The sequence below is a fragment of the Rhodamnia argentea genome, chromosome 10, assembly GCF_020921035.1.
Source record: "Rhodamnia argentea isolate NSW1041297 chromosome 10, ASM2092103v1, whole genome shotgun sequence".
NCBI lineage: Eukaryota > Viridiplantae > Streptophyta > Magnoliopsida > Myrtales > Myrtaceae > Rhodamnia > Rhodamnia argentea.
In genome coordinates, this window is record NC_063159.1 from 2,460,805 (window position 1) to 2,483,100 (window position 22,296).

The window sequence follows — 22,296 nt, forward strand, 5'->3', positions numbered from 1 at the left end:
TTCTCTCGTTTGTCTTCTGTCTTCCGTCTTCTCTATTCTTATTTGTGTCTTATGGTAATCCTAGAATAAATTATTGTTTATTTTACCATTTTCTTACATCAATTCCCATAAGCTTCATGAATCTTAATTAAATTTTTTTTTTTAGGTACGTGTCCATTTGAAGGTCTCGAAATCCAAGTGAACGTTGCAATTCTCATCAAATTGACAACTTTCTATTTGGGTAAGTCTTCTTGACATGGTAATTTTTTCATTTTTTCAATTTCAAAGTTATTGTTTCGTCGGTAAATTCGTCACTAATTACGCACCAAAACAAAATTTTCGTCGCTCGACTTTTGGTTCTCTCTCTGCAGCACACTTAATTCGTGATAGCTTTGCAAGATTCAATGCGTGGCTAAATTTTTTGTTTGAATTAAATTGGTTATGAAAACGACATTGATATCAATTTCAGCATACGTCATCTTGAATTTTCTATCAATCGTATTATCAAACATGAGACTTAAATCAAATATTTCATCCTTCGATTTTTATCTAGACTACCCTTTCATTGGAATTTCTATGATTATACTCTTGAAGTGTATAGATTGATAGGATTAATATTCATCATTAACTTTATTAGGTGATTATTTTTTTCTTATGCTGTTCGTTTCTCAGCACGTGCAAAGCACATGCTTGCGATAATTCATGTACATGATATTTGAAAAATCACTCGATTGATTGCTTTCACGGACTTGCTCAACTATATTATAATGAAAGCCTTCAATAAAGTAGTGTACCCTTTCAATTTTATATCTGGATGGCAAATTCTAAAGTCTTCGCGGGATTGGCCATGTGAAAAAAAAAATTATGATCTCTTTCAAAGGAAAGTCAAAAAGCTAATGCACGTAAAAAAAAAGGCAAAAATGATGACAAAAAAGATTAAAAGAGATGGAATCTTTTTGTTTCTTCCAAGAGCTCTGTGACGTCCATGAGCAATTATAGCTATGTCCACGACCACGACCAAGAGAATCTTGATCGAAGCTCTCCTTTCTCAAGTGATAACCGGGGTTCGGGCTCTGATATTTAGTAGTTAATTCATCGGCTATTTAATTAGTGATGAAAGACATGGTCGTCGCTAATTAGTGACGGAAAATGTTTGTTGGAAAAAATTTTGTCGCTAAATTCGTCGCTAATTAGGGACGACCATGTCTTTCATTGCTAAATTTATCGCTAATTAGCAACAAAAAGAAAATCCGTCGCAAAATTTGGCGATGACAATTACCATCATTAATATTGCAATTCTTAAGTATTTTTTTTTTAGGTACGTTTCCATTTGAAGGTCTCGCAATCCAAGTGAGCGTTGTAATTCTCATCAAATTGACCACTTTCTACTACAAAGATTTCTGTCAAATACTTAGGTAAGTCTTCTTGACATGGTAATTTCTTCATTTTTCCCAATTTCAGTCAAAGTAATTATTTTGTTCCAAACAGAATTTTCATTGTTAGAATTTCATGATTTTAATTAAGAATATTAAACAATACATATGATATTTTTAATATGTTATGAGATTTTTGAATTTTTATGCAGACACAATGCAAAGAGACAGGGCTTGGATGTATAATAAGAACTTACCTGGACGTCAAGGATTGACCGATGAGTTTCCTATTGGGTTGGAACAGTTTTTGCACTTTACTAGTAGTAAATTTGAGTTCATAGATGGAAATAAGTTAAGGTGTCCGTGTAAAAAGTGCAGTAATGGTAAATTTCATGTGTGTGATAAAGTTAAAGAACATCTTTGTAGATTTGGGTTTACTCCGAACTACTATAATTGAACTTGCCATAATGAACCATTTATATCCGATGAAGAATATCGAAAAAGTGACCAATTTTCAATTGGGGAACAATGTAGCTATTATAACCAATTGAACCCATACCAGATGATGGTCATTGATGCAGCCTGGTCGAATTTCGTTTCGGAATCGAACCATGCAAGTACTAATTTTGCTCCTACACTTGAACAAGTGGGTACTAGTTATGCATTACAATTCGAAGAGATAGGAGTAACAAGTGTTGATGACAACGTGTATAGTGAAAATTTTCCATCCAATCAATTATGGGAAGTTTTGAAAGCAGCAGAAGAACCTTTATGGGCAGGTTGTGACAGCCACACTAAGTTATCGGTGACATCAAGACTGTTAAATATCAAGGGGAACATAATGTCTCCGAGAATTGCTTCAACTCTTTTGCTGAAGTAATGCGGGAAGCAATGCCTCGTGATAACATCATGTCAAGTGATTTTTACGTCATGAAGAAGCTAGTGGATAACTTAGGCCTTCCAGTTATAAGGATTGATGTATGTAGTAGGGGTTGTATGTTATATTGGGGGGTGATGAAAATGCAGAATCTTGCAAATTACGTAGCCAACCCAAGTACAAGATTAGCAGGAGACAAGGTTGTAATCAAAAGCGTAGACCATGCAAGCAAATGTTTTATCTGCCCTTAATCCCTAGATTGCAAAGGCTTTATGCGTCTCAAGCCACCGCTGAACACATAACTTGGCATGCAAATCATGAAACAGAAGAGGGTTTGATGTGCCATCTTTCGGATGCAGATGCATGGAAACATTTTGATATAATATATCCCGAGTTTGCGATGGAACCTCGAAATATCAAGTTAGGTCTCTGTGCTGATGGATTTGCCCCATTTGGGAAATTAGGAAAAAGTTATTCATGTTGGCCAGTTATCTTAACTCCATACAATCTTCCACCCGAAGATACCTTATATGTTTTTGACATTGATCATGCCTGGCCCGTAAAATCCAAAAAAGTTGATAGATGTTTATATGTAACCATTGATTGCAGAGTTACGTCGCCTATGGGATGAAGGTGTTCTTACGTATGATGTTTCTACCGATCAAATATTTGTAATGAAGGCTGCTCTTCTTTGGACGATAAATGATTTTCCAACTTGTGGAATGTTATCTGGATGGAGTATAGCTGGGATCTTAGAATATCCAATATTTATGGAGAGATCAAAGTCATTCAGATTAAAACACGGTAAGAAGGCCAGCTATTTTGAGTATCACAGATAATTTTTGTCGATAAATCATACATTCCGAAGGAATAAAAAAGAGTTCATCAAGAATAGGGTTGAAAGAACACCCCCACCATTGAGGTTGACTGATGATCAAATTTGGGAACGAGTGCATGACTTTCCAACTGTTATTGAAAACCCCCATGGCACAACTATTGCGTACGGAAGCACGCATAAATGGACTAAACGCAGTATATTTTGGGATCTATCATATTAGAAGACCCATCTTATTCATCATAATCTTGATGTCATGCACATAGAAAAGAATGTTTTCGACAATGTCATAAGTCTTGTGATGGATGTCATTGGAAAAACAAAAGATAACTTGAATACAAGAAAAGATATGAGGGATATTTGTGATTGGCCAGCACTAGATGTGGATGCAAGTGGTAGGGGACCAAAACCAAAAGCAGTTTACATATTGGATAGGGAGCAGAGACGGGTTTTTCAATAGTTGAAATCTATGCGATTTCCCGATGGATATGCTTCGACCATCGGGAGATGTGTTGATTTGAATGAATGCAAGTTGTCAAGTTTGAAGAGCCATGATTGTCACATTTTTATGGAAAGACTAATTCCAATAGCTTTCAAGGAACTTCTACCAAACTTTGTATGGGGCGCCATCACAGAGTTAAAAACATCACATATGGAGAAACTAGAGAGAGATATTTCAATCATTCTTTGCAACTTAGAAAGGATATTTCCCCCATCATTCTTTGATTCAATGGAGCATCTCTTAGTTCACTTGCCTTATGAGGTCAAAGTTGCAGGTCCCATCCAATTTACTTGGATGTATCCATTTGAGAGGTAAAATATCCTTTTTAATAAATTTGAAATTACTTTATTACTTATTATGTTTTGAAAAACTTCTTCCTATTGCAATTAGGTTCTTATATCATTTGAAAAAAAAGGTGCAGAACAAGGCATGTGTTGAAGCTTCAATTTGTAATGCATATATTGTGGAAGAAGTGAAACATTTGCATCATATTATTTTGAACCGCACGTGCAGTGCAAGAGACGAAGAGCATGAAGAAATGATGAGGGCCCCATTGATCCTAATTTCAAATCATTCTCTATTTTCAATTATCTTGATCGACCAAGTGGCGCATGTAAGTTTCATTATTTAACAGACGAAGAATGGCGGGCAGCCCATACATATATTTTGCTTGAACTATCCGAAGTAGAGCCATACTTCGAGTAAGTGTACTTTTGCAAATATATTTATTGTGTGTCAAACATTTACTAATTTCATTGTGGTATTTGTTAATAGGATTTTCCAAACTTCAATGTATAGACTACCACTAAATGAGTTTGACCATTTATGCGATGAAGAATTTGCAGCATGGTTCAAAACATACGTAAGTTGTTGCCTATGGACGAAAAGCAAGTTATTAATATTTTATATATCATTAATTAAAATATATATTATTGACTTTGCGTGTGTGACTTTAGGTTCACAGTAATCATGATCAAGTTGAAGAGCAAGGATTACTATATCATTTGTCATGGGGTCCACAACCAAGGGTATGAACTTAGCCAGCATATTTTATAAATGGGTATAATTTTCACACCCGAGAGTATGGAATGGGAAAAGCCACAATGAATAGTGGTGTGTGTTCAGTCATCCAATGGTGGTAGTGCAAAAGATGATTTTTATGGCTTGTTGGATGAAATCATAGAGATAGAGTACCCTGGTCCATTAATGCGAGTTGTGTTATTTAAGTGCATGTGATTTGACCTTGTCAGAGGAATGAAGGTGCATACGAAGTTTAATTTGGTTGAAGTAAATCACAAAAAAAGGTATATGAAATATGAACCATTTGTCTTGGCACAACAAGCAATTCAAGTATATTATGCATCATATCCTAGTTTGAAACGTGACAAAGCCGATTGGAGGGCTGTAAGTCAAACCAAAGCACGAAGAAAAATCGAAGAGCACTGGAAGGATGCAGCATATCAGTAAGAGGAAGTTTGTAACACGGTTGAAACCGAGGAGTTTAATATTCCAACTTTACGAGATCCATGTGGAGCAGTGATAGATGTAGATCCAACTGAAATTTGCGAATCAAATGCAGAAGGTGTTGAAGAATCTGATTTTGAGATAAAGGATGAAGATGATGCTCCTGAAGAAGATCAAGATCAAGACGAAGACGAAGACGAAGGTGAAGATGAAGATGAGGATTTTTTAGACTTTTTACTAATTTTGTGTAATTATTACTATTATTATTGTTGTTGTTATTATCATTATTATTGTTATTATTATAGTTGTTGTTAAAATTCATCGCTACTTTCTTCGCAAAATTATTCATCGCTAATTTGGTTGCTACTTGGATAGAAAAAATCAGTCATTGCAAAATTAATTTTTGCCGCGGAATTGTGAAATCATAAGTTCGTCGCTAATTTCGTCGCAAACATATTCGTCGCTAAATTTGTCACTAGTTGACAACAAAAACTTATTCGTCGCAAAATTTATTTTCGCACTCTGAAAACTTCGTCACTAAATTATTCATCACTAATTTGGTGGCTAATTGGCGACAAAAAATTATTCGCCGCAAAAATTGATTTTCAGAGTTGTGAAATCAGGAGTTTGTCGCTAATGTCGTCGTAAACATATTCGTCGCTAAACTCGTCGCTAATTAATGACAAATACCCATTCGTAGCAAAATTTATTTTCGTCCGTGGAGTTGTGAAATTACAAGTCCGTCACAAATTTCGTGACAAAAATATTCGTCACTAAATTTGTCACTAGTTAGCGACAAAAAATTATTCGTCAAAAAATTTATTTTCGTTCTCTTAAAAATTTGTCACCACTTTCGTCGCAAAATTATTCGTCGCTAATGACGCAGTGGAAGACATAATAGGAAATTCTTTCCAAAGGATAAACTGAATTTGATAGAATGCTAACGTAAAAATTACATAGGGCGGACGTCCATTATATAGATAGGACTCCTATAGAAATTAAAATTACTGAAAGATAACATTAAACGAATCAAATCTAATCTAATCAAATAGAATCCAAATCAAATATTGCGATTATCTATATCACTAAATTTCCTAAAATTGAAAAACTGGCCGAAAACCTATCTAAACGACTCCGAAATGCGAAAATCAATCGTACATCATAGTAAACCCGTGAGTATTGATCAAAAGGCCATTTCGCTTCAGCCCACCAAATTTGAGCGCAATCCAAGCTCACCAGCCCCAAATCATTGAAATATACCTGATTTCTGACAATCACGTTTTTCGAAAAAAAATCACACGTCGGTTGTTCTACATCAGCTAATTTGGTAGCTAATTAGCAACAAAAAATTATTCGTCGCAAAAATTGATTTTCCGAGTTGTGAAATCAGGAGTTCATAGCTAATGTCGTCGCAAATATATTCGTCGCTAAACTCATTGCCAATTGGTGACAAATACCAATTCGTCACAAAATTTATTTTCGTCCATGGAATTGTGAAATTACAAGTCCGTCGCAAATTTCATTGCAAAAATATTCGTCGCTAAATTTGTCACTAGTTAGCGACAAAAAATTATTCGTCGCAAAATTTATTTTTGTCCTCTTAAAAATCTATGGCTAATGTCGTCGCAAAATTAGCGACGAAATTAGCCACGACAATAATGACTGACCTTATGAAACTTGCTAGTCTGTCGCAAAATGCGTTGGTAATTAGCGACAAAAAATTCGTTGGTCGCAAAATTAGCGATGAATATGGTTGCCGTTGCTAATTGGCGAAGAAAAGTGTTCGTCGCAAAATTATTTGTCGCAAAACGCGTTGCTAATTAGCGACAAAAATATTTTCGTCGCAAATGTGGTCGCTAATTAGCGACGAAATTTTAAGTCGTCGCTAATTAGCAACGGACTCCTTTCGTCGCAAACTTAATTAGCACGCCCTCACTCTCTGATCTCACTCTCCGAGTATGCCCTCACTCTTTGAACTCACTCTCCGAGCACGCCCTCCGGGCACGCCTTCAACTCTTTGACCTCACTCTCTGAGGACACCCAAATCTTACGCCCTCACTCTCTGAGCACGCCCTCACTCTTTGACCTCACTCTCTGAGCACGCCCAAATCAAACCTCCGAGATCGAAATCCCCTCCAAGACAACATCAAAACTCCGAGATCGAAATCTGCGAGCTCGAAGCACACGCGAGAAGGAAGCTCCCTCAACCTTCATTTCACGTCTTTCCTCGTCGTCTCTCGAGCTCCGTACAGTCACGATTGCTGCATCTTTGGTCCGGCTTCGCCGTGATTTGCTACGAACGAGTTCTAAGGTAGACACCTATTTTCTCTCTCTCTCTCTCTCTCTCTCTCTCTCTCTCTCTCTCTCTCTCTCTATGTTTCTGGATTCATTTGCCAATATGTTTCGATCTATTTCTGGATTTGTCTACCGGTCGTTTTGGGATTTCTCTCTTAGCATCCTTGCCAGTAGCCAAGTCATATGCCGACTTTTGTGCAGAAATCTCCACCTCTAGAAATCGTCCGCTTTGGACCATGAATTGGATTCCTCATGGGAGTATCCCACACCCAATATGTTTTGATCTCTCTGTTTCTCTTTCATCCCCATTTTTCCACACAAACAAGCGAACACGTAGAGGGCATCTTGAGTATTTACCTTGGTGAGATGCGATTGCGGACACAATCGGCCAAAAGACAGAGCAAGAGAGGGAGGCGAGAGATGAGACCGCGAGATGCACCGAGGGAGCGGCGTCGAGAGAGAGTCGCAAAGCGAGAGGGATATTAGGGTACCACTTCTTTGAGCCCTCTATTCTTACTCAACTTTTATTATTGGAACAAATGGACTTGGGTATAAGTAATGGAATGGGTAGACTAAGAATCACCGTGAGTCGTCAAAATCTCCGAGAAGGGTTAGCCGCTTAAGACTTGCTACTTGAAGAACTTTCTGTCAATTATTTTCCTAACTCTTCGCGGCTTCAATTCTTGTTTGCAAAGAGGTTTCTTGAGTAAATTAATGGGAAGGTAGGATTTCAATTGGTTTATGTTGGTTTTGTTTTGTTCTTTGAACAAGTCGTTCATATGCTGATAGCATGGTTTTTTTTTCCTTTTTCAATTTGCGGCTTGAATTTTATGTATAATCGTGCTCATCATGGTTTCGATTGGTTGCTGACTACGTAGTATGTAGAGCTTGGTTGGATTCTTTTTAGCCATTTATTAATTTTTGTGAAGGTAGAATTTTCAAGTAGTCTTGCCTCTGGGTTCGTTGGTTCTCTTGTCTAGATTCTGAATAATGAAAAAAATAGAATAGAAGATTTTTAAGATGTTTCAAGTATTTTTCTAGGAATATGTAAGGTCTGGTCCAGCTCCATTTGTTTCAGTTTCTATTATGCAAAACATATGACACTGCGAATCCATGTTCACCAACGCGACGGTTGCTGAATTTTGTAATTGCTATCCTCAGCAGCTAAATTGGGTTTCAATGTAATATAGTTTCTTCCTTTAGTTTAGGACTCTTTGGATTCTATTGCGCGATGTGTTGTTTTCTTAAGATGTTCCTTAAGTTCAAATGAAGACAATCTCTATCTGTGATGCTTTAGAATGTGTGCCAGTAATTTGACTTGTCATGTATATGCTCCATTTATTTTTTCGTGGAATCTGATGTGGACAAGATTTCAATAGGTTCCTTCGATGCCAGAGATTGCTATTTATCAGAGGTGATACAATTTTCTTTCATTTTCTCAAGTTTCATTTGCTCTCCGAAACAAAATGGTAAGCTTCATGATGTATGTCATTATGTGTCCCGTCATTATGTGTCCCTGCTACATGTTCTTATTTTTGCTACTATTTGTCTAACCTTCCTACTTGTCAGTATAAACATAGAGGTCACATGCGTGGCGTAGTTTCACAAGGAAGACTAGCCCCTTCCCCCTCCCCTTCCCCTTCCTCGTCCCCATTCGATTCCTCTTCCCCTTCCCCTTCCCTAAACCCTTAACAACTACATGTTGATGGACAACATGGACACATTGGCCCTTCCTCCGTCCCTCAAGAGCATATTAGGGAACAACCTGGACACATGCGAAGTTAATCTCCTTCGGTTCCATCTCCTTCGGTTCCACCTTCCATGCAACACTTGAATGATAAGGGAGGTGAAGAAGATAGCCGATTCATCATATGCTCATATGGAGATTCGTGAGTACTTCATTTTTTTTTAGTATATATGTAATATGTAGGGTCATCCCTTTGTTTGGATTTTAGATATGGATGTCAACACTCTAACCTGTTTGCGGATTCACGGACGCTACGTACGTTGTGAGGCAACTTAATAAAATAGTGAATAACTATTGGAAGGGGCCGTGGAATAGTTACAGCAGCGCGCCAAAACAAGTAAAGGATTTGTGGTGGAATGAGTTCAAGGTAAATCTTATCTTTCTATTTTCTCACAAACCGAGTTCGATGTAAATGATCGGTTGTTTTTCTATTGATTACAGCGGAAGTTCGGTTGGGATGAAACGGAAGAGGATGAAGTTAGAAGAATTTTTAAGAAGAAAGCCGGCAATCATATATGAAATGTGATGAATAAAGCAAAGAGAAGTCAAGGGAAGCTAGATTTCATTACTGGTGACGATTGGATAGAAATAAAGAGAATTTGGGAAAGTGAAAAGAATACGCAAAGGAGTGAATAGAACGAGAAGAATCGAGCTTCTAGTTCTATTGAAGGGTCTGCGACATATGCAGGGGGTTCTATCAACATTGGGGAGCATAAAAAAAGAATGGTATAAGTCTAATTAACATGTTGTAAGTTAATTTAATTCAATTACTCATTTATGTTTCAATTTTCTAGGCAAATGAAGTAGGGACGGAACCGACATATACAGCTACATTTGAACGCACATTTCAAAAGAAAGATAAGACATGGACTAGCGACCGAGCAAAAGCTATTAAGGTACATAAGGTTATACTTTTGACTTTAGGGAAACTGGAATGAAAACCATCAGTGCTTTCAATATTTATAGTAGTTATATATATGAAGTTATTTTATTTTCATATCTATTTTGTTGATGTAGGAAAAATATGACGAGCTTTTAATGAGTATGGGTAGTGGTGGTGATAGTGGGGCTGCGTTTGAGCTAGCGGTTGACAATATGGCATTATGGGTGGAGGCATCGGGTGGGATGAAAAGGGGGAAAATATTTGGGATGGGATCCTTGTCAAGGGTATACACAGCAAAGATCGCAGCAAATTCATCCTCCAATGCGGCTATTTCAAGGAGGACGCGACTTGATGAACAAGTGACCCAAGAAATGACCCAACCGAGACATTTACTTGTAGAGAAGGACGAAGAAATAAGAGTGGTCAAAGAACAAATGTCACAGAAGGATGAGGAAATGAGAGTGGTCAATGAGCGACATAAATCTCTGGAGTCTCAAATGCAATTGGTCTTGCAACACCTCAACCTAAATCAAGATCGGGTTCCTCCTGTACCTCCCACTAATCAAATAGGTGATGGGCACAATGATGAGCGGCACAATGATGATGAGATTGCTGATGATGATGATGATATTGTCCGTCTAATACTTGGATGAACAGCAATGTTTTGGGGTAACTATGAGACACTCTGTATCGTGTGCCTTTTTTGTTTTTCCCTTCCTTTTATAGGAATGTTAGTGATTTAACGTAATTCCCTATTTTGAAGTAATCTCTGTTCTTTTGCATGCGGGGTCATTCCTAAAGGTCTCATGCATACATTCGTATGTCTATGTGATGCTTTAGTAAGTTGACAAGAAAAGCCACGGAAGTTGTAGTTCAATTTGAGAAGTGAAAATGGAATTCGTGCTAAGGAGTATAGGCAATTCTAGTTAAAGACCCTAGTGTATCCGTAAATCGCATCATGTAGGGCCTAGATGGTTCGCTACTTGGTAAATTGGAACTATAAACCAATAAAAGACGACGTATTTTCAAGGGTAAATGGAGCACTGCTCATGTGCTTTTCTCTTTCCTCAACGAGAGTCGTGTACTCTTTGCACATTGTGCAGTTGTTTTCTTTCCATGGAAATAATGAAGTGCGGCAGCATCTAGAGGTACATAGAGTCCTTAATCTATCTACACTTGCTAGTACCGGCTTAGCTAGTTTTGCTGTATTTTCACTATTTCTAACTTCGGAAATGAGCGTCATTATTCTGCATGCATTGATGCTCATGTTGGTGGAGTGAATGATCTTGCATTTGCGCAACCCAATAAACAACTACGTGTTATAACCTGTGGTGATGACAAAACAATCAAGGTTTTCCATCATCTCACATGAAGAAGTTTCCAAAGCAGGGGAGGCTTCTTGTTCTTTTAATTTATTTCTTATTTTTTAATTGAAAATGCAGGTGTGGGATGCCATTATTGGTGCAAAACGGCACACGTTTGAAGGTCTTGAGGCCTCTGTTTATTCCGTGTGCCCTCACTCTAAGGAGAACATTTAGGTTATTTGCTTCCTGCATTACATATGTATTTCCATTGCTGCGATACGGTTTTGTGCTGTTATAAATTTCAATTTAGTCAACATTATATGCCACAGTCCAATTTAGTCAACATTTAGTCTAGACGTTCGGCAGTGCCCACTTGCATGCGTGTTCAATTTTCTACTGAATGACACTATTGATCCGATTCTTTTGCACCGTGTTTTCATCAATCCATCTTTCATTGAACCATTTGGGCTTTACTTTAATAGAGGTGCGTGTTACTTCGTGAAGTGTTAATCTTCTCAAGCCGTTATATGATAATAGTCCCTCTCTCTTTTGTCAAACAGCAAGTAACTTATGATTTGCCAATGGTCGCCACAAAAAAATGGAGGTCCGGTTGATATTTAGAGGGCATGCCTTATCAATCAGTATTTTTTAAACAAATTTTCTATGGATATATTAAATTATTCTTGGTAATAGATCTCCATAGTCTATCAAACTGATCGAAAGGAAAAAAAGTGCGGGTTCTTGACAATGGCCTTCTTATTGATCCCCATGATCAACGGTCGATTCTTGGAGCGGGATCGTATGCAGCAAATAATAGATTTGCTTAATAACTTGATGATCGGGGATATGCCAGCCATTCTGGACAAAATTGTGAAAAAGGAATTGGCTATTGTTGAAGCATCCGTAGTTCATGCCATCATGCCAACCGTTGAGAAGACAGTATCTTGAGCTCTTTCGGAGTCCTTCCAGGTAAAAGTTTAATTCTCTCTTAGCAGGAGATCTCCTTTATTTTGATTTCTCCTTTTCTTATTATGATTCTTCTATTTCTTATGATCCATAGAGGAGTTGGCGATAAAGCTGTTAGTCAACTAGAGAAATCAATTAATTCAAAACTTGAAGCCACAATCACCCGACAAATCCCGGCACAGTTCCAAACTTCTGGCGGGCAAGTTATTCAGGTTAGTATAAGTTTGACCAAATTGTCTTTATAGGGAAATTCTCTAAGGCATGCAAGATCCAAGCCCATTAAAGAAGATAATTAAAACTTTACTATGCACTCATTTGCAAAAGCGAATGAGGCTTTAGTACGTCTTTGTGCATTAATTGAAGCAAAGGAGTTTCGCAACTTCTTTTTCTTAAATGAATATTTGTGCTTGTTCATTTTATGAGTGCTTGATTCTTGTTTTCTTTGCTCCCGAGAAATCATTTTCTTTTTCATCAGCAAGGTCTTTTTGTAGCTTCTATTTGTAAGAAAAAAGTTTTTTGGCCTTTTGCTTATATCCCTCCTCCTCCTTGCTCTTTTTCCTTTTGCTTCTACTTATTGTGAGGTTTGTACATTTTGCACATTAGTTTATTACCCAAGTTAGTTATATGCATTCATGTCTTGAGATTCTTATATGATTGCATGAAATGATGAATGTCATGCGGGATGCATTAAAGTCTACTTTGGAAGCTTCGGTGATCCTCGCTTTTGAGATGTTTTGTAAAGCTATGTTTGAGCAAGTAGATATTACATTCCAGAAAGGAATCGTTGAACACACTTCTGCAGCTCAGCAACATTTAGAATCTGTTCATTCTCTATTGGCACTTGCTTTAAAGGTGTGTAATCCGCTTTCCAACTTTGACTTTGTCCGGCATTACCGCGTTAATTACTTCGATCATTATCATGTCTTGGCAGTTCATTGGCTATGATAGGCAAACTTCCCATGCTAGATAAAATCATACTAAGATTAAGACCATCAGAAGGTTTGGGATTGGAAATCTGGTTGAAACCGGATTCGGGACTAATATAATGTCCTGAGCGATTTTAGTACTCTTTCGGATTGTGCGAACCTAACTAAAGGAATGTAAAATTTGGTGTAATAGTATCCTGTGAGATCATCTCCAAAGATTTGTAGACATATCTGACATCGATTTCTCATAAACTGCGTTAACGATCAGATTATACCCGGACTTTGCTCCAGATTAATCTTACAAAGTGCTCCAAGAAAGCAATTCTCAACCGGATTCCACATCTCCTTGATGCCTTTCTTATATTTTGTCTTAATATCTAATTGATTTAAACAGTCAGCTCTTGCTTGGTACTTGGATACATATCTTCTTATTTGAGAAAATGCTGAATATAGGCTTCCAATGTATAAGATGGCAAGATCCCTACAAATGTTAACAATCACAATGCTACCCTGTTTTCCGTTAGCTGTGATTATATGTCTAGAAATGCAGTCGGATTTGGGATACAATTGGATTGAATAAGGAATCCCCCGTATTTCATATATTCTACCATTCTTTAGGGCGATACTAGATAAAAGGTTAAAAAGAGACATGTCCTTTTTCTTAGGGTGTTTGGTGGGGAATATAATACAATTGGGTAAAAACTTTAAAAATAAAATAAATAGCCCTAATCTTGGGCAATCATATGCCCAAGGTCTATAACTTTGCAATCGTCTCTGCTGTAGTGTTTGCACCATCCCCCACACATGTTGTGGATCTCGATAAAGAACAATTGTAACTTCGGTCCTGTTTGGCCATCCGAGAGAGGGAGAGGGAGGTTGGCTCGAGGGGAGTGAGCAGATTAAGCAACTATCCCGATGCTGTGAGAGGGAGGGAGGGGAGCTTAGGCAACTATCCCGATGCTGTGAGCAGGAGAGAGGGGAGATTAGGCAACTATCCCGATGCTGTAAACTGTTCGTTCTTCTTTTATTTTTAGTTTTTTCCCCTGTTTAAATCAAGATTTTCTCAATATGGTAAGTACAATGCCATAACTTTTGGGTTTTTTTGGGGGGGGTTAAGGGAGAGAGAGAGAGAGAGAGAGAGAGAGGGAGGGAGGGAGGGAGGAGCTTCCCGTTTAAATTAAGATCTTTTCGGGATGGTAAGTACAATCCCATACCTACGATCTGGACACTTTAATCTAACCTACAATGTGCCACCAAACACCAGTTATGAGATATTTGAATCTATCCAACTAGACCTAACGCGCCCTTAATTATTTAATACGACATGCTACATGGGATTGTGTTCTTTAATTTTTTTCAATCGGCTCATACACCCCGGTGCACGACTAATGAATCTTCTCTTCTTACTTGTCGGAAGATGAGGAAATACTAATGCTTTTCTTGTTTATATTGGTTTAAATAATTTTTTAAAATTCTCCTAGATGGTCTAGAACAATATTAATTTTCATGCTATTTTGCAGGATGCCATTAATTCAGCGTTGTCAATGACGTTGACCTTGAGTGGAGATCTGGCTAATGCTCAATGAAAGCCTTTAGCTCTTGTCGTAGCTGGAGCTAACTCACCCGTAAGCCCATTGGTTATAGAAAAACAGGCAGCAGCTTATGGTTTGCCAATGGTCGCCACAAAAAATGGAGGTCCGGTTGATATTCGGAGGGTATGCCTTATCAATCAGTATTTTTTAAACAAATTTTCTATGCATATCTTAAATTATTCTTGGTAATAGATCTCCATAGTCCGTCAAACTGATCGAAAGGAAAAAAAGTGTAGGTTCTTGACAATGGCTTTCTTATTGATCCCCATGATCGCGAGTTGATTGTTGATGCTCTTCTAAAGCTGGTGGCGGGTAAATAGCTGTAGGCTAGGTGCCGACATAATGGACCAAAGAATATTCACCTATTTTCATGGTCAGAGCATTGCAAGACTTATCTCTCTCGCATAGCAAGTTGCAAGCCCAGGCATCCACGGTAGCAAAGAAGTGAAGATGGTCTTGAAAATGCAAGCCCAGGCATCCACAGTGGCAAAGAAGTGAGGATGGTCTTGAAAATTCAGAATCTGATTTTCCAAGTGATTCCTTGAGGGATATCCATGATCTGTCCCTAAATTTGAAGTTCTCATTGGACACGGAGAAGACTAAAGCTAGTGGAAATGAGAATTGCATCAGATCTGAAGAGAATGCAGCAGATAGAAAGAACAAATTAGAGAATGTTGTTATGACATGGTCCAAAGGTGTTTTAAAGGATAGGAAGACGGGTTTAGTGGAGAAATCTGATTAGAATGCCAACTCTTCCAAATTGCCACTTTTAATTATATTTAAAATCGAAAAATAAAAGAAATTATTTTTTTCATAAGATCAGAAAATTCGGCTTGTGCCCGATCATCGTAAAATTCATCGCTAGAGAAGATTAAAAAATTAATAAAATTTCGTCGCTAGACTATTCGTCAATAAAGAATAAATACAAAAATCGTCGCCCAAAAAATGTCGTCGTTAATTTTGTCGCTAAATTATTTCAAATTCAACTTTTGCAATGAAAAAATTCGCCCAAATCGGCAACAATTTTTCCCATAAATTAGCGACGAATCTCTATTTTTGTCGCAATTTAGTGACGGAAGTAACCTCTTTCGTCGCTAAATTTCATCACGCATAATTGCCGACGAAATAAATTTCGTTGCTATTTTCGTCGCAAAATACTTTAGCCATGAAATTTTTTCGTGGAAAAAGCCGTCACTAAACCTTCGTCACTAATTAGCAATGAAATTGCCAGGGAAACTATTCATCGCTAATCAACGACGACATTTTCCACAACAAAATTCGTGGCAAATTAGCGATGAATTTTCAATTTAGCAACGAAAATTCAATTTTCCGTCTCTAAATTTTTTTATTTCGACTTGGCGACGAAAATTTTTTCGTTGCTACTTTTGTGACAAATCTGAAAATTAGAGACGAAATTGGCCGCGAAAAATTTCGTCGCAAATTAGCGATGAAATTTACCACGAATAATTTTGTTGCAAATTAGAGACAACCTTTGGCCACGAATATTTTCGTCGCAAAACAGCGATAAATTTTGCCACAAATAATCTCCTCACAAATTAGCGACGATTTTTGCCATGAATGTTTTCGTCGCAAAATAGCGACTAACTTTGCCATGAATATTTTTGTCGCAAATTTGCGACGAATTTTTCCACGAATATCCTCGTCGCAGATTAGCGATGAAATTTTCCACGAATGGTGTTGTCGCAAATTAGCGACTAATTTTGCAACAAATATTTTTTGTCGCAATTTAGCGACGAAAGTTTTCTTTTTTCGTCGCTATTTTCGTGGCAACTTCATTTAGCGACGAATTTTGCCAAACTTTTTGTGGCAAATTCCGTGGCTAAATCCTTTTTTTTTTTTTTTTGTAGTGTAATCGGATGCTCCGCATCACCATCATTAGTTTCAATTAAATTTTATAGTCAAATTGCTGAGTTAGATGACACGTGGCGGTTGACGGATGTACCAATTGCAGATTTTACCCTCCATTTGTCACGGGTATACCCATTTGAGATATTTTCTCATATTAACCCAATTTAACGAAACCTAACGGATGATAAATTTATCACAAGTGTACGAGTTTTTCATGGTATTAAACCTTATTTCAATCAAAACTCTATATATATATATATATATATATATATATATATATATATATATATATATAATGTCAAAGTGGGTAAAATGGAGTTTTGTAAGTGAGCCACATCTTCACAAAGCTCTATTCCCTCTCACTTCCCGTGACATATAAAATATAAAATTATGAACTTGTATTGTATCATTAAATGAGTCTATTTTTTACTGTCATTAATTGATTTTTAAAAGATACAAGTTCTAATTCATGATTTTCTTAACTGAGTGTATTAATTACAATTGTTAGTATTACGAAAAATATGAAAATGTATCTCGAAAATATCTGAAGGGCATGAACGAGGACAAAGATGAAACTGTTTCTGATAAATTATATAGAGAATTGAGTATATTGCATAGTTCATTTCATAATTGATAGTGCACAAAGATCGGAAAAAGAAAAAAAAACAGACACACATTCCACTTCTGCTGGAAACACGATATAATCTCTTAAAACATCTATATTATTAGCAAACAAATAAAAACAAGTTAATTAGCTTTAGAAAATATTGTCTCCTAATTAGATCTAGAGTAACTACCAAAAAACATGCATCTTTTACCTCATGACCACTTCCATAACTCTACTACTTTGGAAATGCATTATTCATGCCTGTCAAAAATAGCCCATCATGGTAATTGTGCATTCTACTTTCTATCTCTCCCGCTTCCCTCTCTCTCTTCTCTCTCCATCGCGTTCTTCAAAGCCATGGGGTGAGAGTTTGAGTTAGTTTCACCCTCCCCTCCCTCTCTTGTTGATTTTTTTTGTGACTTCTCGTTTTGTTCTTGTTTCTTCTTCTCTTCTTAACTAGATGTGAGAGCTCTTGTCTCCCGATTTAGTTCTAGATTCGAGAGTTTGAACTCTCCCGATTTAGTTTTAGTAAATTTTCTTTCAGGGATTCGATGCCCCGGTGCTAAGTCCGTGTACAAGTCTCATGTCTCCAGCTTCAATGGAGATCACAGGAACTCCGGCGTTCCGCTGAAATAGAAAGATTTGCTCTTACAAATATTAGATTTGTGTTTGTTCAATATGTTTTGATTCTCTCCGTCCAACAATGGTGTGGACGAAGTCGAACCAAGGCATACACCGACATGGCAACGCCGTAATTACTAGAGAAGGATTTTCAGTGCGTGTTCAATCACCGACAAATATACGAAATCCAATGATAGACCCTTGATTATTTTGCTTGACATATTCATTCTTGTGGAAGGAGCGTACGGTTAACTTTCTTGTTTTCTGGATTTGGTTTTGTTTTGCAATATTTTGGGCTCTACTATGGTTTGATTTGTTTTGCTATGAAGTTTACCTACTACTTCTTTTTTATCAATTTGAGTGATGAATACAATTTTCTTTGGATAAAAAAGAAAATACTACAACAACAACAACAACAACCCATCATTAAAAGACCAAATGACCCCATTGGAAATTCCCCAATATTTCAAATCCTTAAAAAAAAAAAAAAAACTAATCTCTTGCTCACCACCCACCACCGTCAACTGTGCCATCCTCTGCCCGCAGCAATCTACGACCACCAGCCCAACACGGTGCACCGTCCACCACTTTCTTCCCCCTCGATTTGAGGGGCTTTGGGTGGTGGGTGGAAATCGGAATTTGGTATTTGGAGGGGGGGAAATATTTTGGAAATGAAAAATGGCATTTCTGTAAATAAAGAGGCACTACTAACTAATGTTAGGATGTAAAGTTGTATACGTAGAGTTAAAAACCTTAGGGTGAAAATCTTTAAAAGTCGATGCATCTTTCTTTGTTAATGGGCAAAGATTTTTATCTCAAGCGTCCAAGCAAAATGGTCAAAGTACAAAAGATTCGAACTCAAAAGCGAGGTCGAATCTAACTGTTCGTTCAAGACCAGTAATGAAAGTTTAGGGACTGTAATCAAGTGAGCACATGGATGCGTTGCCCCCATTCGCCATACGTTCTCCATCGGCCCTTGTACATCTGACCTTTCATTTGGATTCGGTATTTGGAACGTCCGTGTATTTTAACATCAACCTGATGAATTAATTTCAAGATATAAGGATTTCCTATTATAACAGGTTGTTCAAAAGGATCTCCCCTTCGTCCATCAAATAAGTTCGAGAAGGTTCAATTGTCCGAAATGAATTTCTAGATTCGCGAATTTCCAATATCGAGTTCGTGAAAAGATTCAAACTCTAACCGTTCAGACAAGTTGGTTTCTTTTGCTTTTCGGGGAAAGCGAGAGGACAAAAGCTGCACCGCAACTGAATGGCTCGTCCAAAGGAACAAAAGGCAAAAGAGAATATCACAATGCAATGATCTAGCTTCTGTTCCATAATTTAATATAAGTCAAAGCCAGCAAAAACTCTAAACTATGCTCATTGTGATACATTTATCATTAACTTTTTATGGTAACAACAAAAATCCTAAATTTGTATCCGTGTGACATGTTTATCCCAAACCGACACCAATGTGACACATTATCCCAAACTTTCTTCGGTAATAACAAAAATCCTAAACTTTTACCCGTTTATAAGATAAATATATCACAGGCCTACAAATTTTGAGTTTTTTTTTTATAAATGTGTCACACAAGTAGAACTCTGGAATTTTTTGTGTCACAAAAAAAAACGTAAAGTAAATATGTCATACGGATTTAAATTTAGGTTCTTAATATCATCCCAAAAAAAATTGGAGCAAGTATAGCATAGTGGGCACAATTTCAGATCTTTATAGAAACGGGTCTGTGCTCCCAAAGGGTGGACTCAAAGGCAGTGTCCCCCACCCCCCAGTGCACCGATCCAAATCCGAACTCGGGTGTTGAACGAGGCGGGCAAATCCGTTCAGATATTGTGTAGCACGATCGATCCATATCAATTCCCCATACCAATTCTTTACGACCGACACCTTCCCACGTCCACCGTGGACGCACCATGTTCGTTCGGGCCCCCACCGCGACACCCCCCGCAGCAGCATGATTGAGTAGTGGGGCCCGGTCCACGTCAAGTCATCTCGGGGAAAGAGTGGGGCCCACGGAGTGCAGGGTGCGCACCATGTGGGGGAGACCGTAGAGTGGAGTGTGAGTGGGAGAGGAGGAAGTACTTTGCTTTAGTTTTATGGATTTGGGAAGAAGGTGAACCATCCTTTTTGTGAACGCGCCTGCGAGTTTATGTACTCGGGGACTCTCGAGTAGACATTACTTTTCGTGTTATTAAGTCAATGGATTTGGTAATCTTTGCTGCTTTTGAGCCTTTTCCGATTAGATCCGTCGTCGATTGGTTCGCTGAAAAATGAATGATGTTATCTTATTGGATTGGCATAATTTTTTTTCTTTTTTGTTTCTTTCTTTCGGCTCCACAAGCACGATCATTGATTGAGAAAAAGAGCGACGTTAGTTGGAAGTCTGTTTCTTAAACAGGGTGACCACCCTCGTCTAGATTTCCAAGGGATTTTGATATATCATATCCACTTTTGGTGAATGGCGATAGTAAAACCGAATATTTTCACATTTTATTTTTATCCATTTTTCGGTATCAACGGTAAATGAGTGTAAATGAACATAAAAATTGCACAGATGCATGTGGTAAGAATCTCTTGCAGACACTTCAATTTTATTTGCTTTTTTTTTTTTCCCGCTCTTTTTTAAAATTCTTTTCTTTTTTATTTCTTCCTCCCATTCATCATTCTCTAATAAAATTTCATTAAATAGTAAAAATATACTCATATATCTAAAATACTAAAATACCTTAAATATGTAATAAATATAATTACTAATAAAATATAACTATGTATTGAATTTATATTATACAATAGGAAAAAAAATATAAATATATAAATAGAAAAAAATAGAAACGAAACTATTATTTTTTATGTTATGAATTATTATTTATTAAGAATTCTGATATTATTTATATTTAAATATTTTTTAAAATTTGCATTAATTTAATAAGTTTGTTATTCAAAAAATATAACGCCTAAACTTTGGATATCAAAAATCCTATATGCCTTTATAAATCCAGTCTAATCTTTTTCCGAGTTTATCCATGAGTCCAATCTTGTTTTTCCACCAAAGAATAGGGAATTTGTACTGACGGAAGTGTACTGCTATTTAACTAGAAAAGAAGGGTGAGTGTACTACAAAACATTTATAGATCCATCCTTCAACACACAAAAAACGAAAAATAATAAAACAAAAAACAGCCTCTATATCTTAGGGTAGGGGTTGAGTATGAGCCACATATGTGTTTTGTTTGTTGCCAAAATAAAGATTTCTCTTAGTGTTCAGAAATATATGCACATATTTTATGGGTTTTCATCTTTTTTTACAGTTGGATAAAATCGAAATTCAAATTTTAAAACAAAAATCATTGTAAGCCTCTATCACCGGTTGGATACATTTATTTGTGTCGAAATATTTTTTATTTAGTTAATATCGCATAAAACGTTATAAAAAATTTGATCAATAAGCGGGTGGCAAAACAGTCTCGCCCGTTGGCCAAACTCTTTTGCCTCGGGGAACTTTTTCCAGGCTTGGGCAAGTGCGTCGACATCCGATCAGGCTGACTTGCCCATGTATTTATCAAAAGAGGTTATCCGATGTTTTGAATAATATTATTTTGATGTCATCTATCTATCAACACTAATAAGATAAAATAAGCCTCAAATTTCTACTATAGTAGAGAAGAAATTAGAACAAGACTCATGGGTAAAGTAACAAGATAAAGTAACACAAACTCCTAAAATTATTTTTCATTTGTTTTCAGAGTCGCATTTATTTTTTAGCTGTAATATTTTTTTTTTTTTTTTCAGAAAGAAGAAAGGTGGCCCCGTATAACTTTAAAAAAAAAAAAAGAGTACAATATTGTTTCATGTCAAATGAGTGTATGATTGCAGTGAAGGCCCAAGGCATCAGCGGTGGGGTCAAATGGCCCCACTGACTTTTACATTTCGTTTCGCTTATCATATCTTTTTCTTTAGAAATATCAACTTTCTTTGACTTATTATAGCTTATATCATGCTGCGTGTTTGCCTCTAGATTTTGAATTTTGCTTAGAGTTTTAGTAGGATTTCTAAGACGTGATGTACTTTCTAGAGATGAATATAGTGAAGAAATAAGCTTAATTAGTCTAAAATCAAATTTCTCCAAACTATTTTAATGCACCCATTGGTAAAATGTTCTAGCTCCATATTATAGAGCAAAAAGTGTATTAGCGCAACCAATTTCTCAACACAATGGTCGGATCACGTCATTATTTATGATTTTGCTGAGTTTGTGATTAAATCAAATGCTCTCACTTCTGCTCTTCCCGTTTGTAATGACACAACTCTTTCCGGAGAATTTGATCCCTTTGGCACCATTGTGACTTTTGACTAATTGTACCATTTGGAAGGCAATATTTTATAGCTTTTGTTGCTCGGAGATATCAAATATTAGGATAAGCCACCTCAATGC

At 36.9% G+C, this 22,296-nt stretch overlaps 1 long non-coding RNA gene and 1 pseudogene across 1 annotated transcript; both read left to right on the forward strand.

Moving 5' to 3' along the window:
- The first annotated feature begins 9,317 nt into the window (after positions 1–9,317).
- LOC125312520 lies at positions 9,318–9,969 on the forward strand. The gene is made up of 3 exons (XR_007196759.1): positions 9,318–9,439; positions 9,514–9,798; positions 9,867–9,969. It is a non-coding gene; the product is annotated as an uncharacterized LOC125312520 (long non-coding RNA).
- A 1,690-nt stretch (positions 9,970–11,659) lies between these two features.
- On the forward strand, positions 11,660–17,855 carry LOC115739881 (annotated as a pseudogene).
- The last annotated feature ends 4,441 nt before the right edge of the window (positions 17,856–22,296 follow it).